The sequence below is a fragment of the Apteryx rowi genome, unplaced genomic scaffold (assembly GCF_003343035.1).
Source record: "Apteryx rowi isolate R43461 unplaced genomic scaffold, aptRow1 scaffold_242, whole genome shotgun sequence".
Classification (NCBI taxonomy): Eukaryota; Metazoa; Chordata; class Aves; order Apterygiformes; family Apterygidae; genus Apteryx; species Apteryx rowi.
In genome coordinates, this window is record NW_020448775.1 from 543,585 (window position 1) to 570,643 (window position 27,059).

General features: G+C 36.5%; 1 protein-coding gene across 1 annotated transcript in view; it reads right to left on the bottom strand.

The window, feature by feature from the left end:
* Positions 1 to 27,059, bottom strand: part of ITGBL1 (integrin subunit beta like 1) — a 149,261-nt gene that overhangs the window by 46,172 nt on the left and 76,030 nt on the right. The window lies entirely within an intron of this gene.

Sequence of the window (27,059 nt, forward strand, 5' to 3'; positions counted from 1 at the left end):
TTATCTTTTCTTTAAATCCAAGTATTTCTGTGCATTGTCTTTCATGAAGTTATGGCCTTCCTGATATCTGACTCAATAATTAATGTGTAAAGTTATTGCTTGCATGCATAATCTTCCTCTCTCATGAATATGTGAAGGAGGAAAGATTATAAGTTGTCAAATGCTTCCAGAGCCTCTCTCCATGACAGAATGATAGATCCCAATGCTGTATTTAAAACACAGCTGAATAGATAAAAATAGTGTTTAACTTTTATAGTCATTATGAACCACAGTAATTTATTGAACCCTTCAATCAGCTGAAGAAACAAAAGATTGGGAATGGGTGAATGACTCATTTCTTTTCATGCCGTGTGCACTGATGCTCCAATAACTTGATGATCTAAAGGCTAAATAAGACTGCACAAATGTATCATAGAAAAGAAGCAAACAAAACACATCATAAACAAAAACAAATCACTGGAAAGCAATGAGAGGAAACTCCAACCAGTGGCTGGCTCCTAATTAGCTGTTTCTGCAGGGTGTGTCTGAAATAGCTGGGAAGACAACTGCATATTTCACAGCGATTAGGAAAGAAATCCAATTACAATGGGAACAATAAGCCTAAGTAAACAGACTCAGGTATTTCTGCTCTCAACAACTTGAAAATGAAATACATGCAGATGTTTTGCTCCCTCTTTTCCTCTTTTTCCTCCCCAAAATAAGACCAATCCCTGGAAGGAATTTGGATGCCATATTAACATTAGACAATTTGACAGTAACTTCATAATGTGTAATAGTGGAAGCCATCATATATTTACTTTTACAGATGACACCGAAAATGGTTTTGTGCTACCCTGTTTATGAACTAGAAATTAAGAGGTACCATCTGTCATGGAACATTCATTAAGGCTATACTTCAAATAAATCCACGAAAATGTACACAGAGATCCAGCTTCAGCATAGACAGAACAGAACAGTGCAGGAACTGCTGTACTGAAACAAAGAAATATTATACCTAATTCTGTGTTCCTTCACTGACCTTGACAAGCTTTGGAAGATTCAGATTTGATACCCCAAACTCCATTTTACAAAGCGTTATTCCCTTCTGGGCACACCTCACAGGACAGCAGGGCTCCTTTCAAGATTGATCCACATGCAGACACAATACCAATAAAACGTCAGACCAGAAAAGGCTTATAACGTTCATGAATTTACAGCCATTCTTGCCTCAGACTGCAGGGAAGCCCATCTACTTCCAAGTATCAAGGGGCTAACCTTCTAGACAAAAGTATTTCCTATTTCACTGCTTACCTTGTTTAATTCTGAAAATATTTCTTTCCTGAAAGGAAATACAGCAATAATCTTAAAGATCATTCTCAGCACCTCAGACCAAGGGCAAGAAGTTGAAAGAGGTATGGGCAGTTCTAAATGACTCCTAAGAATGAAAATACAACCATAAATAAGGGGACTGTTATGAACTCAGCTACAAATATACATACTCCTCTGTGGTTTGAATACACTGCTGCTGGTTGTTGAATTGTAAACTCCATCACTCTCCACTGATGTAGTGCAGACTCTGCACTTACAAAATTAAGATGGTCCTTCCTTTAGCCGCTATCAAATAACACTTGATTTTTTTTTATAATTCTGCAAGTGTTTGCATTTTCTTTCAAAATTATTCCTGTTCTTTCCAGTATCCCAAAGTCATGTTTGAAGCATCTGGCAGAGGCTTTCAAGGTGTGAATAAAAATCAGATAGATAAGTATGATGAAAACGCACATCCAGGTACCAACCCTGATCTAATTACTAGAACTGCCCAAGACTTTTGTTTGTCAAGAGTCTTCATGATACGAAACAGGAACCCAAATCATGCTGAGTAGACAGTAGCGCAAAGAATTCCTGCCAGAGTAAATATGAAGGTAGCAATAAATGTGTGGTGCAATCTAATTCATCTGTGTTGTTTTGAAATATTGTATAACATCTGTAATTACTCTTTATTGTTCCATTAAGGTTGTAGGCAATTAAGGAAGTTATTTAGCCCCACTTTGGGCAGTGAAAGCAGGTATTACTCAGCGTTTCAGACTAAAAGTTTTGAATAATCCTTCATGCTGTTTCAAGTCACACCCTTACCCAATTATGTATTTCTTATTGGGAATATGAGGCTTTCACAATAAAACATATAGTTTGTTGAACCCTAGAGCAGCGAAAGCGACATTATAATTGATACTACAGAAGCTAAAAGAATTATTAAAATATCAACTAACACTAGGCCTGAGAATGTAATGTTCCCCTTTTCCTCCTGTAGTCCATTATTCATTGTCAACAGAACAGAACAGTCCTTCCTTAAACAGTAAACCTCTTGAGACAAGCACCATCACTTGTTGCCACATAGGCATACAGCACTTACAGAAATACTGCTGCTAATTCTCGAGTGGAGACCAGAGGCACTAACACAATACAAATAATCACAGAGTAATTGAAACCAAGTCTATGATAGCTGGTGACTAAACGCCCTGCCTAAATACAAACTTCTTTTTGGTTTATTAAACATACAGACATGACAGAATCATTAGCTTGCCATTATGCATCTACTCCCATATAGAGCAGTTTAAAAGGCTCACCATGTGGTCATCACATACTTTATGCTACCCTAACACTAATGTAGTATCTCTGAAGACAGACACTAAGCAGGGATCTGATCTCTCTAAGACTGAAGCAAGAGGTTACCTTGAAGCTAGTTGTGAAACTACAAGCCTATCTAGTGATGCATTTCTCAGTGAAATCCACAGCATTTTACACAGCTGTAACAAGCGTAAAAGTTGTGTAATACACTTAGCTACATGCCTAACCTAAAACCACTATTATTTGGAGCCTATTAGAAAGAAGAACAGTTGCTACTCCTTACGTTATTGCTATCCAGAATATCATCTTAACTTTTTCTTTTTTAGTAACAAAGTAGGTGGTGCCAAAAAAAAGTTTTTTCACTCTTTCCTTGTTAATAAGTCATTACTTGGTCCTAAGAGATCTGCTGTTGTCTGTGAAAGCAGTAAAACTAATTTTAACCTATTGTTTGTTGTTTTTTCMACTATTTTGGTAAATTGTGATATCACAGATTAAAATAGAAAAGCTGAACAAAGGGAGTAAATGCCTTTAAGTAATTTTTTTTTAATTGAAGTAGAAAAAAAGAAGAGGAAAAGAATTGAAATGAACTTTCTTTCTTAATAAATTTTTAAATGACCATGTAAGTCTATAGAAATTTATACAATAGCCATTTAGTGCCAATTGTTAAGAAGTCCCAATCTCAATATTACCTGAGCTTGTTTAAAACATTACTATTCACAAACTAGTACAGTGCAATGGCTACATTTCCTGAATAATGATTTTTGGATTGCATATTTGTGCTACCTGGGTACTTCATCTAATATGACACTAAGTGAAGTGCCAATAATACAGTGAAGAAATTAGTTAAAAAGAAATTCTGATTAAACATCAATGGTTCAGGTTTCTCTCTGCCTGTGTCACTCAGAGCACATAGTAGTATTAACTATCTGCTGCTTTTAGTACATGATTGCCAGTGCCACCATTACCCAAAATTACAGGAAGACTAATCAGAGGAGATCCTAAGAGAGGAGCACATTTGGGCTTGACTGTCATCTTGAYTATGGATACTTATCATTTGACAAATAAAATATAAATAGGAGCATTTGTATAGAAAAATAGAACAAAATGAATAAAGCTTATTTTTCCCAAAATTGAAATGGGATGACCATAAACATTCAACTTTGTGGGAATGGGGAACCATTTTTTTGTCTCTCCAGGTGGAAAAGCACTAGAATCTGCACGTTTATTTTTAAAATTCTGGTAAGAATTAGAGGAGAGACTATCAACAACTTGTTGGGTAGTTATATTGCAAATGGTTATAATGAAAGTGTTGAATCACTGAAACACTAACAGAGAAAGTGGTGTGTTTGTCTTCTAAATCAGAGTCATATGCCTTTCTTGAAAATATAGTTTTGTTCTTAAATCAAACAAAAACTAATGACCTCAGTACATAACCGTCTGTATGGAATCTAAGCATCTGAATTGTGAATTGTCTTTTCAGCTTTGAATTCTATGAAACCATGAAAATTTGGGTTTACACTTGGTAATAAAGAATTTTTACCAAACATTTTCCTACCATTTGCAATGAGAACATAAAAGTTGTCCTGCAGCAGTGCAAGTCAGGAAATAATGGAATTACATTAAGTTAAAAATAGCCCAGTCAAGGGAAGAATTAACATTCTTTTTTCCTTCTCATGTGCTAAGACATGAACTCCATATTGATCACTTAATCTAACTGCTACATTGCCCTAACAAAATATTTTTATCCAATAATTCTGCAGCAAGCATCTGCCTGCTGACAGTACTAGTACAATCCTTAAGAAAAATTCATTCCAAAAATCATTTAAAATACACTAGCAATAGTCCCCTCACAATCAGTAAAGAAAAYGCRTAGAACACATCTTGTGGTGTAACTTGGTTAAACCTTGAATAGGCATAAGTGAAATACACAGAGAAAGAACAATTGCACTATTTGGTGATGGACTCACGTTCACTTATAGGCACAACTCACACTTTTAATACAACTACTGCATCAGAAAACAATGCTGTATCAGGTGGTACAACATCAAGCTTAATTTAGTCTCCCTTTATTTATCAGCTTTCATCTCAGAGGGCAGCAAAAGATCATAGAATGAACTCCCTCAAAAAGTTTTTACCACTACAATGTTCTCCATCTTCTGAACTATGGAMCCAGAGGCATTTGGGTTTAGAGCTTGCAAACAGAATCTTCATCAAACACCCTTTAATATTTGCAATGAGAAAGAAAAGCATCTGAGTTTCATATGCTTTTTTTAGAATCATAGAATCACAGAATAATTAAGGTTGGAAGGGACCTGTTGAGATTACCTGGCCCAGCCTGCTCCCTCATTCCCCACATCAGGTCCACCTGAGATGAGGTCATTCAGGTTCTTGCCCAGTTGAATTCTGATTATCATTTTTCTCACGAGACAAATGCTAAAGAAGAAAACTCAGCAGTAAACCCAAATTCTATTCTGTTCATAAGCAAAAGGTAAGAAAACACACAACCAATCTTCTTATTGACCTACCAGAATAAAGAACCTGTGTAGAATAAAACAGAACAAGATGGTAGCTATGGCAATAGTATTTGTAGGTATCTGTTAGTGAATGAAAAGATAATGGATATTTTTCAGTGTTTTTTCATTTCATTTTGTTTTCTTGCATGGGGCTCAATGTCCAGTTTATATTATTTAGAGCTTAAGTTATTGTTTTATTGCTTCACAACTGAGCTGTATGTAGATATTCAGATACAGCAGGAACATTACACAACTTCCATCTGTGCCCTAAAGATTTCTACACTCAGCCCCCACTGTCCCCCAGAAAAGAGTGGACGAAGTTTTTAAAGGCTGAGTAAAGGTTTATATGATACATTGATTACGTGATTTTTTTGTTATTGATGATAATGCCTTATACTGAGGCATTTCTGTCATGATTAGGCAAACTGTGTTATAGAAATATATCATTATCATGGCAATTACTTCTGCAAAAACRTCTTGAAGAAATGTAGATTTAATTATCTCACCCTAAGAATTTATTTCAGTGAATGAAAAACTCCCTGAAGGCCTCCTACGTGTAAAACTATATAGAAAACATTCAGCAGAACTCAAGGGTATTAACCACTCTGAAATTTCAGTTTTGTGAAGTTTTCTGCACTAGACAGAAGGCATTTGGGATTCTGGCAAAAGGTTTTAGGATACTCTAGAAAATATGCAGAAGGCATTCCCTTTAGCACTGCACAATCCCATACTTAATGACATAAAGTAATTTCACGTAAAAGTTGTAATCAGGTCCTTGACTAGCTCATTTAATTGCCTCTAGAGGGAGACTGAAAAAGTCTGCTGAGTCAAGCTGTGCCATAGCTTACAAAAAGTGTTTCAATTAGAGTGCAAATGTTCAAACTTTTGAACTTGAGATTCACTTTCTGCTAGTACCTGTGAAAGTAAATCTCATTCCACTGTTCACAGATATTAATTCTTAAAAGGGCACATAAAAACAAAATGTTTTACATTTGAATATTCCAACTTTTTAAAAATTATATTGCCTGTAATCATCCACTTTAACTATGGCTGAATGTTCCACCATTGGAAATCTGGGCTATGTTAACCCCTAAAGAAAACTTATTGTCATGAAAGGTGAAATAGCATTTTTCTAGTTCATGAAAGGTAGCTATTGAATACTCACCCCTCTGTAAGGAGAGAAATTTTCTTTTTAAAAGTTTGTAAGCAGACCAAATCATTATCGCACTCATTATCTAAAGGAACTACTGCTCCTCAAACCTTTTAAATGAATTTAAACAAGATTATGTCACCTTGCTGGCTCATTTCAGTCACCCTGAACACTCTGAAAAGTATAACATTAAGCCAAATGGGTAAGATTGAATAAAATCTGAAAACGTGGCCATCTCAAATTTGTGATGATATGAGTCATTCCCATTGAGAAAAAGTCCCTTTTACCACCTCAGAAAGAGCTCTTAAGAAACACAGCTGTACTTGCTATATCCCAATATGACAGTCAACATACAATTTCCTAGCTGTGAGCACTATTTATAAGGCCAGTTAGTGTGAATTATCACTTACATCTAAAATAGTCCTAGATTTAATTTAAATATTAGTTACCACTGCGTATATGCTGAGGTCCTATTTGAGTTGCAGCATCATTCCTAATTCTAGCTGACCCAAACCCCTCATGCCAAGTTTTATACCAATTTGTAATAACGAAGATGAACTGTAATCTGAAGAATTCACAAGTTAAACATAGAAGCAAGAAAAACTGTTGAAGAGGAGAATGAACTCCAGCAGATCACATGTTCCCTTCTATAAAGCATTTACTTACTAGATCATCTCTGGAAGTTTGTCACCCAAGAAAAGATCTACCTGATCACAATACAAACTACTACAGCTTGTAAATTTGCAGAAGTGCAGGCTTCCTACCCAGAAGACTGATGATCTCTGCAAGATGCTTCTAAATCTCGCTATCCTAAACATCAAGAATAAGAAATTTTCTCTGAAATCTCTGTGACCTGTTGCCAGTATATTCACCGAGGTGACCCAAGAAAGAAACTGTAATTAATGCTTGAAGTTTGACATGCTAGGTAATTCTGCAAGTGACAGATTCTTGCACATCTTGCTCTGATTTAGATACAACTGCTCATAATTAAGCACTTCATTTCAGATTTCAGAAAAACCTATATTAATGTTAATGAATGCATTTATATTTATATTTGCAATGCCCTTCAGTGTCTCTCTTCAGAGCTATTATTTTTAGTTTTGCTTGGTTGCCATTGCCACCAAAGAACTATTAAGGCTTAGGAAATTACAAATATATATTTACACTTCTGATTTACCCTCTACTCACCATTACCCTTTTCTTTTTTGCTGTAGTAATTAGTTGAAATGCTTATAAAATAATCACTGGCTGTTTATTATTCAGTTACTATTCATCCGTATCCTCACAAAAACTAAGCAAATACGTTCTTGATAATAACATCACTGTGATATTTCCAGTCAAAATCAGTCACCTATGACTAATGAGTGTAAGATGCCAATAATGAAATTCAATGCATCATATATATGAGACCAAAATGCCCCTGAGCTGATTATTCATTTAAAATATCTATATTAGATGATAATCAATGGTGCATCATATTCAAATTGCTAATGGGTCACTAGCAGAGGTCACAGAAAGGTTTCAAGAAATAACTCTGAATCTGTGATATGAAATAAAAAAAAGCTAAAATGAAATGAAGCGCCAGTTGTTCAGACTGACAACCCAACTCTTTGTATATCCAGATGAGTGAAAAAAGATCAGCATATTTCCTGTTTACAGTAACAGCTCTTAAGTACTAAAACACTGTGAAACTAATAAAACAAAATTATAACTCATTTGGGTACAAGCCCAAAAAATTAAGTAGAGGTAACATTTTGAATTAAAGGATCCAGAATTTGTAACATTTGCATGCCAGCTCAAATTAATTATCTTTTCAATACTGATAAAACACAGATTAGTAGCCTACGCTTTTTAATACAGGCATGGATTAAGGATAACTAAATCAAATTTACCAATTATAAAAAAAGCTAAAGTGCACCTCTGGTTTAATCTAGCAAATAAGCAGCACACAGACTGCAAGTATGCCATTATATACRTAAAATCATTCAGGTACAAGTCTGCATAGACTTGTGATATTTCAAGTTTCTATTAATTCCTTTTGTTTTCAAAGTCCACTTGAAAGCTACTATGAAACTTCAAAGGGCGGTGACACTTGAAACTGCTCTGATGCAACCAGCGCACATTCTGCATCAAAACATGAACCTCAGTGCAGTGAGAGGCCAAGGTCTTACTCTTCAAGCTGCCAATGAAGATTAATCCAACTTCTAATGTAGTAAGGTAATATTCAAGACAAATTCATGTGGCAGTCTTTCCTAAGTAGTCTTTGTGAAGGACATTTCCAATGAAGACTGGGTAAATGGAATAATCTCTGGATAGCAGAGCATTACTCCCGACCTGAATATCCATTTTACAGGCATTTTGTCCATAATCATAAACATAATCAACACATCTGTATGCTTTTGGGTTTTTTTCCTGACTACCAACTTGATGGTCCAATTACAGTGTCATGAAAAGAAACTCTGCTGATACTACTTCCATTGTATCCACTGGCACCACAACCAGGTCCCTGCATACAAGACTTCTGATGGTCCCTGGGGTAATAAAAGATTTTGTCCAGTAAGCAAATATGTGCAATAAGATAATATTCTAATTATTTTATTTCTTCAGTACTATAGGCTGTAAATGTATGTAGCTTAGTTGACTTACTAGGATATAGGATCTTCCCATTTAGTTCTTCAGTTTGACACTATTGTACTCTCTTAGGGACTGAAAGTTACTGCCATTCAAAGCTAAGTTTAGAAATGAAGCTACTGCTGATATGAACCCATTGCTTAATAGACATATATCTGCTATCGCCAAAGGCTGTATCTGCGAAATGTCCCACATGTGGCAGTACCTCCTCCAAAGGGAGGAGGCTCGTTTGCCCAGTGTCTGATAGGCTGCTGCTCACACTCAGACCAGGCTGATGCCTGGGCATCCTGGGCAGGTGACGGCTGTACAGGCGCAAAGTGGTGGACTCAGTTTGCATGATAGGCAAACTGATCCAGATGTACATTATTCCAGCATAGGGTGGGTACACTGGACTTCTACTGTACACACCCTCAGGTGCGTCTACCTTCTACCTAGTCCTCAGTGCCTGTGAAATAAACACTCAGCACACACAACAGACACAAGGATCAATGTCTGGGTTATGAAATGGAACATGCAATAGGTTTTGATATGCAGTGGATCTTGAAGTATCTTCTACACTACAGTTGCTCATTTATCATTGCAAAGGTCATAGATTCCAGCATGACTAATTCAGAAGGGGAAAAGAAGTTAGTGATCTGTACGCTACACCCAGACTCAGGTTGCTGGGTTATTCCCCCAGCTCTGCCACAGGTCGTTATAGATTTGCTACAAAAAAAAAAAAGTGTCTACAGCTTGCAGGTGTTGCAGACAGTGAGCAGTACAGCTGAAGAAAAATCTCTTAAAGATTTCTTGAAAGAAAGCAGTAATAATACATTCTAAATTCTCCACTAAATATGTCGTTTTGTCTTCCAAGAAAGGTAAAAAAACCCTTTCCATTTCCTCACCCTGAAGAAAAATTGAATTATTTCATTTTGAATAAAATGAATCTCAAATGACTGTTTTATTTTGAACTGAAATAAGGTTGGTTTTTTTGGATTGAAATGAGGTGTGTTGAAAAAACACTTTAAAATAGCAAGTATGTATGATTTCTGTGAAAATTCTAGTGCTTTGAAAAGCTGATGTCTGCTAATGTCCCTCCACAAAACCTCTGACAAAAAAAGTTTCAAACTATTAGTTATTTAGTTAATATAAAGAATGCCATCTACTGGCAATAATAACATGTAGCACTGTTCCTAACTGAGTAGATTTGGTAAGGTTGCCGCTGTCACGTACCGCAAATGATTCTAGAGTCCTACAGTCATTTAAGCAGAGAAAATTCTGTATTTGAAACCAGGTGTTTTTTTACAGGTTTCTCTTTAATGTCTATCCTTAATAGTTTCCTTCTGTTTGGACACTAGGTTCTACCAGGAGATCATAGGCTGCATTCATGACTTTCTTAAAAAGGATTTTTCTCAGTATGTTCCACCACCTTACATTTCACAATGAGAGGAAAAGCACATATACCAAGCTAATAGTATAAATTAATTCCAAACATGCAGTTCCAAAATTGGCCTGCATAAAGAATGCCAAAGATACACTTAAAAGAGTCATAAGTAAACTGGTAGAGAAAATGGACTCTTAGATGTATTGATGTTCAGTTCTCCTCTACCTTACAACTTCCCTAAAACATTAATTGAGTAAAGTGCTGTCATTTTGAAACAGATATTTAGGCATGGACTGATTTATAAAGAATAAGTAAAGTAAATGGTGATTGTTTTATTATACTACAAATATGAGAAGGAAAGGGTGTATATAACATAGTTTATCAAAAACTAAGAACAGTATGTCTTCAGATACTTAGGCTTTGAAACCATGCCTATGATCCATGCAAAAACATTAATTAATTAATTTAATATTTAAAATACAAACAGTAGTGTTTAGTATCTCATTTTTCTGCCCTTCTCTGCCTCCATGTCACMGAGTTATCAGATTCAGCAACTACTGCTATTTGTATGGCATCAKTTTCTCAGATCTGGAATTTATCTATCTTTCTGAATATCTCTATTATTGTGAGATAGCTGTTTTGTTTTGTTTTCCCCAACACTAAGCTTTCAATTTTAGAATTGGAGAGCTGAGACTCCAGTAAATTTCACAGAATTTATGATTTAATCAGAAGTACTTAGCTTTGTGGGTCATGTCTTGCTTTATTGGTTTTCTGAAGTGTGATTTAGATGACAAACTAAAAAGAACATAGACAAAGACAAATATCAGACTTCAAGTGTGCCATAAAAATAATTTTCTTAGCAGAACTGACAAAGCTGTCTGCTGAAAGTATTTTGGGCACTGGACAAATGAAGATGGCAAGGAAAGGGCAGAACATTTGAACCAATGGGCCTATTACTTAGAAAAAYTGCAGTAGTTCCTGTAAAAGAAATGCATTAATGATATTCAGGAAACAAAAATGAGATAATGTATTATAGTAATTTCTAGGTTCTCTTTATTAAACAGTATCTCAAAAAAAGATCTGTAACTTCTGGGACACAGATTTTGTATTGGAAGAGGGCTTTGTAAGGAATGTCGCAGTACTAAGACCGTCTTTCAACCTGACTCCATTGACTTTGAACTCTCACTGAACTTTGCACCAGTTTTCTCCAAATATAAATTGCAGTAAATATCTTCACCTTAGAGTTATTTCCCAAAGTTTCTTAGAGGTATTTAGACTTACATCCAACAAAGACTCCAGGAAGTATTTAGGCTCCCAGGTGCTAACCAGACGTCCACAGAACCTTTCAATGAGAGGTGAGAAACCTAAATACTTCCCTGGATCTCACTTCTCCCCAGACTCCGTGCTGTCAATTAAAATACTTATTTCAGTCTGTAATTGGTTCTCATAGTTCACAAACCTCTGTGGAATCACTTAGAAGTACAGAAATGCTTCCACATATCTGTTGCTTTGTGGAGCTTAGGCTATCATTTCCATTTCCTACTCAAAGCAATGATGCAGCTAAGTCGACATGATCACAAGGACCAAAATACTATAAAAAACACTACCCATATAAAAATATTACTGATTTTTATCCATAAGTGTTTGATAGACCTTTAAAACACTAAAACGCTGCCAGAATAGCTTTTTTAAAGAGCATCTTTTTAAAGATGTTTCTACCTTAACAGCAACTTGTAGCATTTCCTTTTTATTTTCTTCAGAGCCAAGTTAATCAAATGTTACATGTTTAAGTTAGTCTGTTCTTTATTTTTTTTATTATACCTCATATCTTTGATCAATGTGTACCTTCAAACCAAATAAGCAACCTCAAAAGATAGTAAAGAAAGAGGTCAATTTAAATATCAAGATCTTGTTGATTTAAATTCAACATTTGTTAAATGTGTTAACTTATTAAGGTTACTCCAGTAAGAAAAGTTGGACTTTTGTTCCTGAATGGAAAGTCTACAGACTTTGCAAATGAGAGTCACTACTTAACAAATTACCTTTACAGTGTTCTGACTCTTACAAGTACTTGTATCTCTAATATATCAGTCGTTACTTCATTCAAAGTTGGCAAACAGCACTCTGTTAGAATTAAACTAAAACACAACAGAACTACTGATATTAGCATGCTAGGTTATTCTTGCCTGTCAGAAGAATAAAATTCTCTTAGCTTTTTGATTTCTTTCACCCTTACGGAAAAAAGAACTTTTTAATCTTTGTACTTATATGCTTCAAATCTGCTCTCCTGAAATGCAATTACTGTTGGAGCAGAATACGGGGCAACTCATTCTGCACCATAAGCATGACATAGCAAAATATTTAAAGAGAAATGGTTAGCTTCTCAAACAGGAAATTGTGAGACAAATAAGCAAGTAAATATTGATTAGGCTGGAATCTGGTCAGGTCTCAACCTAGCTAAGAAAAAATGAGGCTGTGTGTCATTTTGGTATCATGGGAAGTTCAGCTTCTCAAATTATACATATATTCCCCCAAGCAGTGCACGTTTCCTTTTCAAAAACATAATCTGAAAAATGTGGTGTCCTACGGTATTCACCAAAAGTGCAGACACTTCTGGTTCTTAACAGTTTTCAGCCTAAAAAACTGCTCTCATTTGAATTTTCAGGGCTAAGGCATTGTTAAGTGAAAACTTTCATAAAAGATATACAAAAGAAGGAAACAATCACACTAGTCAGCCAACCTGGGAATCTATTAATCTTCTGTCATGCTATCCAAAATCAATTTTGGGACAGCACTGATTCATTTATTTTAAGCTGCTCTCTTGGACAGGGCACAAAGCAGGTAACAGCCTCAGAGTAGGCAATGGGTCCTTGGCAAGCTGGTTTGGAGACTCTTTTCTTTCTTTCATCTTTTTATGTGGGCTATGTAGACATCTCATCAAGCACTGTGCAGAAAGCAGGTCAATCCTTATTACTATAACAACAGCATTTGATGGCTGTCTCTTCACTAGTCAATTAGACATGATCAGGACCATTCCCTGGCACTGAGGCCAATTGGCAAGGAACAACTGGCATGCGTACTACAAAGTGCTCTTACATGAAGGTGGCACCATCCAAACTGCCTACTGGGAACAGTCATTAGCTTACGCTAATTCCTGAACTATAAACAGGAATCATTTGGAAAGCATACTAGTTGGCACAGGGCAAAAGTGGGCCAGTGACTYGTCTAAACATTTGACAGCACAGACAAGCAAGCTGCAATGCCTGGGAATGATCCCTAGCACTATTTAATTTACTAGTCTAGATGTAGCTGCTATGGCAGCTTGATACACTCCATAAACTACAACAGGGTATTCAGAACAAGTACTTGTATCTGGATATCAATAGCAGATGTTTTTTGCTCCAGCCTGTGCATACTTCTATTCATTTTATTTGTAATGTAGTAAAAAGTTACAGTATGGGGTAAATAATTTCATAAACTGGTGAGATTCATAGAACCCAACCAAGGCATCTAAAGGTCAGCCTTTTAAGTTGATAGCCACTCTCTTTAAGGACAGTAGAGAAAAGCAGGAACCTCCAGATGAAGACTCATCTTATTGTAACACAGAGATGTAAAATAAATTGTAAGAATTGCCCTCTGGTGGTACTATCATTCCACTGAAAACAAAGGCTGAAGTATCTCAAATTTAGATGTCTAGCTAAATTAGGAGAGATGAATCTTACCTAGAATATTCTACTGTGTTTACAATAGCTAATATATGTTAGCTATAATAATAACAATAATAGCTAACATGATGGATGACCTGACCTTTTTTCCCCCCACTGTAGGCAGCTGTACAGGTAAGCAAAAACACTCTGTTGTGTGTACTACAGCCAGGTCTGCATTTTCAGATGTAAGCTGACTCATGCCGTAATGTTTCAACATACATAATCTATTACAAAGATAAAATGCGTAAAAGTTTTGGACAATACAAGCCTTCTTCTCTCTGTTTTTGCTGCAATATACAACTCCATGACTTTATATCATGTATTTGTTCCAGTCAACAAGCTGTGAAATCTAATCAGCTCTCATAGGTACACATGTACACACACACACCTCACTTTCTCCTTTTTTCTAGCAGAGTTTCTTTTGGAATGTCTCCTGTTACTGCCATCAAACTACAAATACTTGATATACCAGAGTTATCAGAGAGAGTACTTAAGGGTACTTTCATTTTGAATAGCTACTGTGTTTACAAAGATTTAAAATGAACCTGCATCAATCTCTTGTGTTGTATGCATTGCATCAACATACCTTTGGACAATTCCCATTGCTCATTTCAAAGAATAGTTTTGTCTGCAATGTGAATCATTCCCATATCTCTGCAAGTATTCAAGACTGATAAATCCTGACTTCAGGTTAGGGATCATTTTTTAAGTGAACCAAAATAGGATCATACCTTGAAGCAGCAAACATTTAATGTAAAAATGATTGTTTGTTTTAATTGGGAAGATCTTCTCTGACTGGAATGAATAGCTTGTGTTCTAGCTGTTTACAAACGATTTTGGTATATCAACCCCGAAATTATGATTTTTGAAAGTCAGATTTTTGTTAGGCATCCCTTTGCAGAAACTAAAGAAATTTTACTGCAGATCTCTGCCTATCAGGATTTACTACTTAAGTGTATGCAGTTTTTCCATCTAGCATTCACAACAACGTATTCCCTTTCTAGACTCTACAAGCACATACCATCCATCAAAGGTGTTGATGTATTGCAGGACTATATTCAGCTCACTATCCAATCAAATGAAAGAGATAGACTAGACAAAAGATTCAAAGGAAGTCTAGCACAAATGAGTGTCAGTCCATTCTTTGATTAGGTAATGGCAATTATGATAATTACAGCAATTCACTACAGGGAAATGTTCCAAAATTGCCAGCCTACTGCCAAGTGTAGCACTTGCAGTATCCACTTACGCAAAGCTTTGCCTGAACTTTTTGAATACTAACAATGTTCTTTCAGTTGTAAACAGCATAAGTTGGCCTGATAACTTATGACTGTGAGCTAATACATCTTATTGAAACATGGCGAATTTTTCTAAGATACATACATCATTTACTGATATACAACTCACTGGAAATTAAAGAGAATGAGCACTATTAAAAGTTAACCGAAATTTACACACAATACCATGGAAAAACTATTATTTATCTCATACTCTATTTCTGCATAATAATTCCAATGCTGACTTTTTTATACTATCTGGACAAAAGGTAAGTGCATTATGTGGTTTCTTTTTTTCAGTTTGCCTTCTATAYTATGCACTACAGTTCCCTGCTCAGCTTAACAAGAAGCCAAGCTCAAACAAGTTGAGAAACCAGGGGTACCTGAACAAAAAAGTCAGCTCTGTCAAAAGACACACTAACAGTCACTGAAAGCTGATGTTTAGGAAACAACAGAAACTCCCACCAATACAAAATGGAAAGGTACAGGTTAAGAACAGTTAAAGAAGACTGGGATATAGAAGTGAATACATAGAGAAGATAGCTAGCTATCAGAGAGAAGGCAGTACTGGCTTTCAAATTCTTAATAGGTTGTCTTTCACAAATGAAAGAGGTCATCTTTGTCTGCYGGAGGAAGAATTACAACCCAAGGAACAACAGCCAGGAAGACCATTCCACATACAAGAGGAAATCTGCAATGTGCCCAGAGGTGGTAGCATGTCAGAGGCACTGACTGAAGGAGTAAGGGGGATACTTCATGCAGCTAATGCTCACAGCCATCAGAAAGATACATAAACAGTGGAAAGGATAAAGGCCAATTTCTTACAGATTTGTGCTCTACCCATTCTTCTCCATCATAACAACCCTAGCTAAACCCATGCCTCCAAACACACTCCAACAGGCATTTAGCTCATTTGGAGACAAAAACATGCAAGCTGGCTGGCTAGTGGGCTTGTGCAGATTGGCTCACTGAGTACAGAAAATGTATTGTTGAGTTCTGTCTCCCTTTTCACTAGTGGAGGCACAACTTAGAATCTCTTCTCTAAGCGGTTGCCAATAAAGCACTTTCACACTGATCTTTTTTTTTTTTTTCTGGTGATATCACAGAGAAAGGCTAAAGCTGAGCTGAATGATTTCAAAACCAAGGAAACACACTCCCCTACTTTTCCAAAAGATAAGCAGAATGAATGCAAGGAAGAACTATATCACATAYGCCAGGTTTCAAATTTTTGAAATGGAATGGCTGGCACTAATCTGTGCATGGATCACTTATTTTGCTCTTGTTTCTTGGTAGGTGAAGCTACATACTATGATTTAATGGCCATTAATATGATAAAGAGTCTGACACATGACAAAACCAACTGATTGCTGTTCAAATTTTGCAGTTGTAGTTGATCTATGTTCATGCTAGGTGTTCCAGCTACTCTATGGAATTGTTCCTACTCTGTTAAGTACATAAGCTTTACAAATGGCATGGAGATGTACTTAGAAATACAGCATTCCACAGAATGGATGGTTACATAATCATTTCCAAATAATTATATCCCAATCTCTTTGAAATTGCACAAGAGATCAAAGCGCATTGACTGCAAGGTACAGTATACAAGCTGCATCATAGAATCATGGAATCATGTATGTTGGAAGAGCCCCCAGAGGTCATCCAACCCATCCTCCTCCTCAAAGCAGTCCTGTTAGCAGGTTGCTCAGGGCTGTGACCGTTGAGTTTTGAATATCTCCACAGATTGAGATTTCACAACCTCTCTTAGTGCCTATTCCAATGTTGACCACCCTTATGGTAAAAGAAAAATTCCTTATATCAAGTTGGAATTTTCCATGTTTCAATTTCGGTCCATTGCCTCTCATCCTACCATCATGCACATCTGAGATGAGTCTGGCTCCACCTTCTCTACACTCTGCTATTGTAGACAGCAATTAGGTTTCCCCTTAGCCTTCCCTTCTGAAAGCTGAACAGACCCAGTTCTCTCAGCCTCTTCTCATATGTCATGTGCTCCAGCCCACTAAATGGTCTTGGTAGCCCTCCACTGGACTCATTCCAGTAGAACAACCTTCTTGTATTGGGGAGTCCAAAACTGGACACAGGACTCCACATATGGTCTCACAAGTGGTAAATAAAGGGGAAGAATCACTTCCCTTAATCTCCTGGCAATAGTCTGGCTAATACAGCATATTACATTGTTGGCTTTCTTTGCTGCAAGGGCACACTGGTGAACCTTATTCAATTTGCTGTTGATCAGGACCCCTAGGTCTTTTGCTGCAAAGCTGCTTTCTATCCGGTTGCCCCCTGGATGGGATTATTCTATCCCAGATGTTGGATTTTACATTTGTCTTTGTTGAACTTCATGTGGCTCCTGTTAGCCCATTTTTTCAAGCCTATCTAGGTCCTTCTGAATAGCAATCCTGCCTTACAATGTATCAGCTGTATTAGCCCAATTTCTTATCATCCACAAACTTGCCAAGAGTGCACTCCATCCCATTATCCAGGTTGTTAATAAAGATGTTAAACAATACTAGTCCCGTATCAACCCCTGAGAGACACCATTAGTAACCAGCTGCCAGATGGACTTTGTTCTGATGACCACTAACTACCCTTTGAGCCTGATGGTTCAGCCAATTTTCCACCCACGTTATTGTCCAGCTATCCAGTTCACATCTCACCAATTTGGCTATAAGGATACTATAGGAGATTATGTCATAGACCCTGCTAAAGTCAAGATATACAATATCCACTGGTCTCTTCTTATGCACACACACGGTCATCTCATCAGAGAAAGCAATCAGGTTAGTCAGGCACAGTCTGCCCTTGGTAAATCTCCATGTTGTCTTTTTACAGTCAACTTCTTATCCTTCACGGAGCTGGAAATAGCTTAAAGCAGGATTTGCTCCACCACCTTGCCAGAGACAGARACTACTCTGACTAGCTTGTTCCCTGGATCCTCCTTTTTGCCCTTCTTGAAGATGAGTATGATGTTTGCATTTTTCCAGTCATCAGGAACCTACCCCAATCGCAATGATCTTTCAAAGATGATAGAAACAGCCTCACAATGACATCAGCAAGCTCCCTCAGCACCCTTGGATGCATCCCCTCTGGTCCCATGGACTTATATATGTCCAACTGGCTTAAGTGTTCCCTAACTGTGTCTTCCTCTATAGTGGGTAATGCTACATTTTTGCAGACTCTGCTAGTGGACTCCAGGAAATGGGAGGCCAGAGGGAAGGTCTCACCAGAGAAAAACAAAACAAAAAGTACCTCAGCCTTTTCTATGTACTTTGTCACTAGGCTCCCTATCCTGTTGAGCAGCAAGCATTTTTTTTTTTTTACTTCCTTTTGCTGATGATGTACTTACAGAAGCCCTTCTTGCTGCCCTTCACATCCTTCGCTAGTTGCAACTCCAGCTGAGCTTTGGTTTTCCTAACTCCATCCCTGCATGCTCAAGCAGTGTCTCTCAATATTTCTCCTAGGTAATCTATTTGTGCTTCTACCTCTGTATACTTCCTTTTCACGTCTGAGCTCAGTTAAGTGTTCCCTGGTTCATCCATGGTGGCATTCTGCCACCTTTGCTTGACTTTCTGCACACTGAAATGGCCTGTTATCAAGCTTTGGAGAGGTTGTCCTTGATGATCACAAGCTGTCCTGAGTCCTTTTGCCTTCCAGGGCAGTTTCCCATGGTATTCTGCCAAGTAGCTCCCTGAACAACCCAAAATTTGCTCTCTTGTAGTCCAGGGTTGCAATTTTGCTGTTCATCTTGTTCACTTCTCTTTAACAATTTTAAATTCCACAATCTCACAGCCACCGCTGCCAAGGCTGCCATCAGCCTTCACATCCCTGCTTCCTTGTTGATGAGTAACAGGTCTGGCACAGCATGCCCCCATGTCTACCCACCTGTGTCAATAAATTGTCTTCCTCTCAYGCCAGAAATCTCCTGGACTGCTTGCATCCAGCTCTACTGCTCTTCCAGCAGATATCAGGGTAGCTGAAATTCCCCATGAGTAGCGGAGCCTGCAATCTTGAGACTTCCTTCAGCTGTCTAACTTCATCTACTTTCTTTCTTGACCAAGTGGTCTGTAGCAGACCCCTGCCACAACAGCACCTGTATTAGTCTGCCATCTGATCCTTACTCATAATAAATAATATAGATATATAATACATAAAAATATTTGTCTGCATCTTGCGCATCCATGTAAACATCAGAATTGTTTTTTTCCTACATCATCTTTCTCACTGACAAGAATAAACTGAAAGATATTTGAATCAAAAAGTGCTATATTAAAAAAGAGCTTGTCAGGTTATTTTCAGTGTGAAGTGGTATTCATGGTTGTTACTCTGCCAGCCAAAAATGCCACAATTTAAAGATTCCTTTGACGTAAATGTTATACTAGTGCTTTTATCTCCCACCCCTAATTCCTAAGTCTCATTCTAAAATAGACACGTTACTATTCCTCTGTTCTTACCTTTTCTCAAACTTCCCACTCTGAAAATCAGTGGGAAACTTCAGAACATTTACAAATTCTATTACAGAAATTTCTGTGAACTACTTCACTCCTGCAATTATCATCCACATCTCAGAAATAGACAACTTCCAAAACACCCTGCTTTTACCAGAACAGATAAAAAAGCACTTATGCAGAAACAAAGTACTTCCTGAATCATATTTCTTACTGAGCTACAAGCACTGTAAGTACACGTACACTGCAGAAGTGAAATGTTCTCCTAACTTACAATCCTCCCTCTATTCCTCTGACTCTACTTGCTCTCTCCCCCAAAAGACAATGGTAAAAGGGAATTGCCACCAGTACTGTAGGTGAGTCACTGACAAAGAAACTGTTTTCTCTAGAGGAGAAATACTGCAGTATTTAGCTACTGAATACTTTTTGGTACAAGAGGATAAATATTTTTTTAAAAATACAGAGTGAAAAAGAGTAGCATAGTCTCAGCAGATCTAAGCTGGCTTTCTTAACTAAAGTCAGCGCCCTAGGATCCTGGTTCAATTAACAAAGAGAGAGAGGTTCATACCAAGTCTGAATCAGAAAAGCAGTTTACAATCACTGATCTAAACTATCTACAGAAAAACCTTTTCCTTCTCCTTAAGAAAAGGGAGTCTACTTTTGGGTGATGCAACTATCCCTCTGTATTTTTTCTCATAGACTTGAACAAACTTTGGAGCACCATTCCAGAATATAAGAGTTAAAACAATCACATTATTTACCAAATACTTTCATGACAGCTCATCTGATGTTAAAGTACTAGTATTGTCTCATATTAAAGTACTAGTATTTTAAGAGTGTCTCTCTGCTTGAAGCACACACATATAACTGAGCTCAGTTTCAAAGCTGATGAGGGTGAAAGTTAGAGATGCTCACTGTGATGCATGACTTGCATTTATGTTCAGTTCTTGTTACACCAGCTAATAACATTATTTGCTGCCAGACTGTCTACTATAGTGCTTTAATTGACACCTCCTTCAGAATGCAGGGGTCACGCAAAAAGAATGAAAACAGCAGGCCAGATTCAGAGATGATGTATATTAGCGTAATTTACACTTCAATTAAACAGTGTGATTTGCATAATAAGAGGCTACAATAAAGAGCTGGTAGCAGGGATAGTAACCTAGATTTTACCTTAGGACTGTTTACACTTGTCTGCTTTAACACCATCCTGTCATATATAAAGTATACTGAATTAGTAAAATGGGAACTTCTACTACCATCTTGCCTTACTAAGGCAATAAGCAATAGGCTTTAAAAACAATGTTTGTCTATAGGTTCCTAACATGAGATTTTTTTTTTGCTGATTGGGTTTAGCAATACTATACTAGAGGAGAACCCTGAAGTCCTTAATTGGCAACTGCACTTAGAATAAAAGCATCTGTAACTCTGAGGACATAAAATTGCAGTAAATTAGACTCCCTTGGTAAAGGCACAGGACTAGTTCTSATGATCTGACACATTGCACCAGCAGTCCTTCTGCCCTTTTTTAAGGCCTTATGTCTATCTGTAGAGATTTATCTCTCAAAGAGATTATCAGATTTACATTACTGTATTACAGTTTGTACAGATTCAAAAACTTGAAGATCTACTGAATGACATCCTCCACAAGTTTATATGAATCTATACTAGCTGAAGATCTAACCCCAGAAGTTATTTACAAGCTGAATGTTTTTTGTCATAACTATGATCAGCCATGTAAGACTTAAAAAGTTCAGAAGAGAATTGCATAGTTACAGCTGCTTTTAGGCACGTATTTAGCACGTATCTTTATATCTAGGTTCTATCAACTCTTGTTGGTACATAGACATGATTTATACAATGTGAGTTTCTCTTTCCTTCTGCAAAATGCACTATGTTGTATCAACTGGAATTTACAGGATTTCTTTGTATCAGCCAAGGCTTTGATGAGCTATGTTTCAGACCTGCATAAAATTTATATTATATGATAGATCAGCCAAGAAATCCCAGAAGGATTAGGGCTTTGTAACAGCTACTGGACAGTGGCACTGCTCTTTGCAGCTGTCACTGACCCTTATCCCTAAGCTTTGTTTCCAGGCTTCAGGAGATGGTCTTCTGCTGACTAGCRATATGCATTATGGAATTCCAGCACTGAACACAAGTGATTAATTCACTGTCTCAGTTCACCACAAGGAATCATCAATAATGCATTGAGCACTGTTGCTTTCCCACTAAGTCAGTCAATATCTGATTATTTTAAATAGAGAAGAAACAGCACTTGCAGTTTTTTCCTGTAAAGTAGCTATGGTCAATAAACTTTCAAAAATGCCATAGCAACTGACAAGCTCACCAATTTAATCTTTTGAAAATGGGACTTAGGAAGAGTTTGAAAAAAATAACAAAAATATTTTTCCGTACAGAATCAAAACACTTCATATTTCAGTCATCCGATGCTAAAATATAAGCTTAAGGAGGAATTTCACAGATAAAGTAAGTCTTGTTCTCTCCATCTGAAAAATAAATAAAAGTGATTTTAGAAAGGAGATTAAAATGGTAAAAGACACTACCAATAAAAATCTTTGCCATTTATCTGTCTTTGGATCACTGCCATGGGATGGTTGCCTTCACTCAAGGTGAGTGATGAAAACAAGATTACTAAAAAAAGGCTCTCATCTATTCTTCTCAAAAACTCCTCTTTTTATTTTCAATTCTCTCCTTCAAGGCTCTTTTATTATAATTATTTTGACATGTGCTTTTCACTATAAGGGGAAACTCAAGTGAGTGCTGTGCATTATAAAGATAGAAAAATGGTTTGTCTTGTCCCATAATCCTGATAACAGTAACCTCTCTCTTTACTCCTCACCTTGAGGAGTTTTTGCTGTGTCTTCTCTTTTGTCTCTGACAATGGTTCTGTTGTACAGTGTATTCTTAAAAGAGGCAGACTTTAATTATGAAATGAATTACATCTATACTGAGAAGTCATGCACCAAGTCAAAAAAAAAAAGTGCTATCAGGAATAAAACTGTAGAAGGTATTAGTTGGTTTATGTGAATGAGGTCAGCTAGAACCTCTCCTACTTCTCAACATCTTTCTATTCGGAAATCATTTTTGGAAAGTACCTAGCAATAGTGTGTCTAAATTTCCAAAGCTGTCATCCATTCCTTCTCTCCCATCATATATAATAGAAACTATTGAAGGTAAAGGCAATTTGACTGACATAACTGAGAGGATGTATATTTTCCCTGTCTTCATTTGAGAGTGTAGAAATTCCCACTTACTGCTCAGCATTTCAGTATAAAGTCTTCTCTCCTTCACCTACTAAAGCAGCTAAGAAATAGAAGGCCACAATGGAAAATATTTTTAGCACTGCTCTGCTCTCCTGAAATGCTGAGCAGCACCCATGAAACAGCTTGTTATCCTTGTTTGTGACTGGGGAAAATCAAGAAGGGAATTAGAATCTGAAATAAAAGTTCCCTGCTTCAACTGCTCTCAGGAGAGCAAAAGGCAGATTGAGAAAATATGATCTAGCATTTTTCGGATAGTGATTACCCAATTAGGTCTTGTTCTTTAAAACTTCCTTTTAATTCTCTAAACTTTTTAATACAACTTTGATGTATCCCTGATATATTTAAAAACCTTACTTAAAAGATTTCCTGTATCTTTCTTTCTCTTGTTGGGGTTGCATGAATTCTTACAGTTAATGGAAGCTGGGATTCTTCAAAACTGGGATGTTTAAACTGTCAAAATTCTCTTATTTTGTATTGCTGATGCCTTCTCTACTCCTGCTCATGTAAGAACAAAATGTGCATTATATATGACTAATAAAATTTGGGAACATTTAGTTTAAAAATCTGGTACTTTATATTAAAATTTTTTATTAAAAGCGTATTGGGCCACTGAATCATCCAGCTAGTGTTTGATAAAAAAAGTAAGACTAAGGTAACATTCTCTTTCAAATCCTGTCCCTGTCATCATTATCCATAAAAATAAGGTATCAGGTATAAAATAAGCATCTTCGCAAAATGAAGTTCAGTGCTATCAAAGATGGAAGCTTTTGGCCCCTCAGATTGACCGACAATTTTTGGAAAGTATCATTTTGCCATGATTTTTGTGCTAAAATGATAAAATATCATATCAATGAAACAAAGGGTATAATGTTTAACGTAAAACAAAAACAAAAACAAGAAGAAAATCTCTAAGATAAAAAATACAAATACAAACCTCTTCTTTATGTAGAATTTAGAGGACTTGTGGGCTTTATTTTGCTTTTTTTAACTGGCTCACTCTCTGTAATTATTACTGGAGATTCTAAAGAGTGAAGCTGAATCACTGCAAGTTTTATAGTCCTTACTTCCAAATCAGAAAGTTTTGTGAAATGCACAAAAAATTAAATATGGCCAGCCAAGGCTTTGAAGGAATATTTTTTCAGTGCTTCTTAAGCCAGCATGGAATTTTCTTTGGCTACTATTTAGATGAAAGATTATGACATTTTGAAATCATCCTTAACATTTCAACAAGAAAATACCACCTAGAAAATAAGATTTTCATTAATCTTAGGAACATAGTATCACAACTGAAGTTTCAACTTCCTCTATCTAAAAATTTGAGCATATGTTAGCATTTAAAATAGAAAGTTACTATGAATTATAATACGTCTACATTTTTTCCGCACACATTAAGGTTATTTATATGTCATTAAAAATCATAAGAATGCTTCGTCCTTCAACATCCTTAACCAAGAGCATAAAGTGATTGCAAAACTGTGGGTCAGTTGTCATAATCATTTGTTGACTATCCTAGAAACAAAAGGTGCAGATGGTACTGGCCTTGTACCACAGCCAGGAGAAAAATATTACGAGTCTGTGACCAAAACAACAATGTTCAGATGCAAATGGAAACATTTCCACCTTCTCTGGAACTTCCCCTTCATTGTCTCAATCTTCCCTACTGACTTCAGCTAAATTGGGGCTGATTTTACAAGGCCATGGCCTTTCCCACTCCCAGAAGCTTTGAAAGAGGTTGTGTTTAATTGGACTTACTTAGTTTGTTTCCTTTGCTTGTGTAACAGTTCCATCCATGACAACCAATACTAACAAGTAGTAAGATTTTCAATGGGGCCCAAAGAATTCAGCTGCACAAGTTCAACTAAAATTTAATAGAAATTAACCACTTATCTCCGGTCAGCTTTATAGGAACTTTTTCACAATTTTTAAGATACATTAAATACGGTGGAAGAAGGGGAAATCCAGGGAGTCTAGGGTGAAAAAACCCACCCAATAAATGGCAAGTGCTTAGACTTAAATCTCTCCTTTCTGTTTTTCTGTTCTGATTTCCAAAACATATTTATTCAYAGAACTAAAGCAAGATACCACATTCCAGAGGGAAAATGCTTATTTTAAAATGGCAGTTTTCATGGGAATTTTTTTTCAAAGGTGGGAGGTAGAATTCCTTGTTCTTTCATTAGAGTAGCTGTCAAACATATTCTGTCCTAGATACACACCTATGCCATTCACCATCCTCATAAACCTTGGTGATCTCCTCTTGTTTGGAAGTCAAAGAAAGTTGCCAAAGTTCAGTGAAAGCTGCTATCAGTTGAACATTTCATTCCAATAGATACTGTTTATATTCAAAAATTTTGACCATCAAAACATTCAGTCAGACCAATTTACTTGGAGGTAACTTATGTCACTGCTCGTATCTCTACAAGAGAACACTGGTAGCATTAATTCTCAGTTTTTTTCAGAAAGCCAACAGGGTGGAATTACTGTCATTAATATTCAGAGCTTTAAACTCACTGTTCCCACCATACTTAATAAAACCGTTCAAAATTTAAAATATAAACGAAACAACATGTTCCATAATTTAAGACTGTATTTTTTCTCAAATGAAACTTGTTTTTAAGACATTCCTTATTTTTTTCTCTCACTTGACTCTCATGGTTTGTGGTGCAATTTTTTTGTTCCCACCATATGTAATAAAACTGTTCAAAATTTAAAATATAAACAGAGCAACATGTTCCATAATTAAGACTGTATTTTTTCTCAAATGAAAATTGTTTTTAAGACCTTTGTTCTTTTTTCTCTCTCATTTGACTCTTGTAGTTTGTAATGCAATTTTTTTTTAAATGAACAATGTAACTGTGTTTAGGTTCTATTATGCACACCACTGAACGGACTCCAAAGGCTCCACATTCATAAATCCTAGTGAAGTAGATGAGAGCAGAGCCATCCAGCATCCAGTGGGATCAGGACAAGAGTAAGCCAGTATTCAAAAAATATTAATTAGCAAGGGGAAAAAAAAAACAAATGCCAACACTCCTTTCTTTTAATTATAATTCTTCTTGCAATCATGAACACTTAAAATGCACTGATTCCCCTACAGATGCCCATGTTTCACTTAGCTTGTAACCAGAAATTCCTTTGAGAATTTTTAGCAGGAATCAATAGATATAATTCACTGAAAAATGGTAGCCTGATTAAAGAAAAGAAAGAGCAACAATCTATTAATACATAGTTCTTTTAAGATACAACTAATGCTACATTAGCTAAGTTATGAGTTGCTACACATTTATAGGGGAAGAAAAATATAATTATCACAGTGCTAACTTGGGTGGACGGCCTACAATTTCTGACTATGTTAGATAGTATTAGTGAAAGAAGAAATTGCAAATGAAATGACATTTAGGGTCAAATGCAATAATTTAAGAGCAGCTTCAGATCTTTCCCAGCAAATACGTAAGTAGGCAGAATTCTTAACAACTTCAATTACCAGTTCTAATGAAAATCTGTGTCATATTTACCTTTCTCTCTTCTCTCTGCAAAAAACACATTTCACATGGTGACAGACCAAAATTATCAGGTCCTTTTCTTTCAGAGGAATATTTCCTTTGCTTGCAGTTTGTGTATTTCAATTGTATGCATGAGTTTGTATACTTTTTAGTCAAAGCTTTTGAAAAGGCAGTGTCACAAAGAAACGCTATCAAATGAAAAGACACTGGCTAACTAGAAAACCGCACTGAAGAACAACTGCATTTTAGAAGTCACCTCTGCACTCAATAGGACAGGTTCTCAGGCAGTGTAAATCTGAACAGCTCTATTACAGTGTTGCAACAACATTTTACACAGGCTGAAAACCTGATGGTGCTTTTGTCAAAGAATGCAAATGTTTATATTGCAAAGAATGAAATGTTCATATTTTTAATATATCCTTGGCAAAGACTTAGTAGCAGCAATCTTCAAAGTTTCATTGCAATCCCCCAAACAAATGTTGAGATACGTGAAATAAAATATGATGCAGCAGATGACAGGAAAAATAGGTACTTTTTGTGTTCTTCTCCTCCCTTCTCATAACTCAC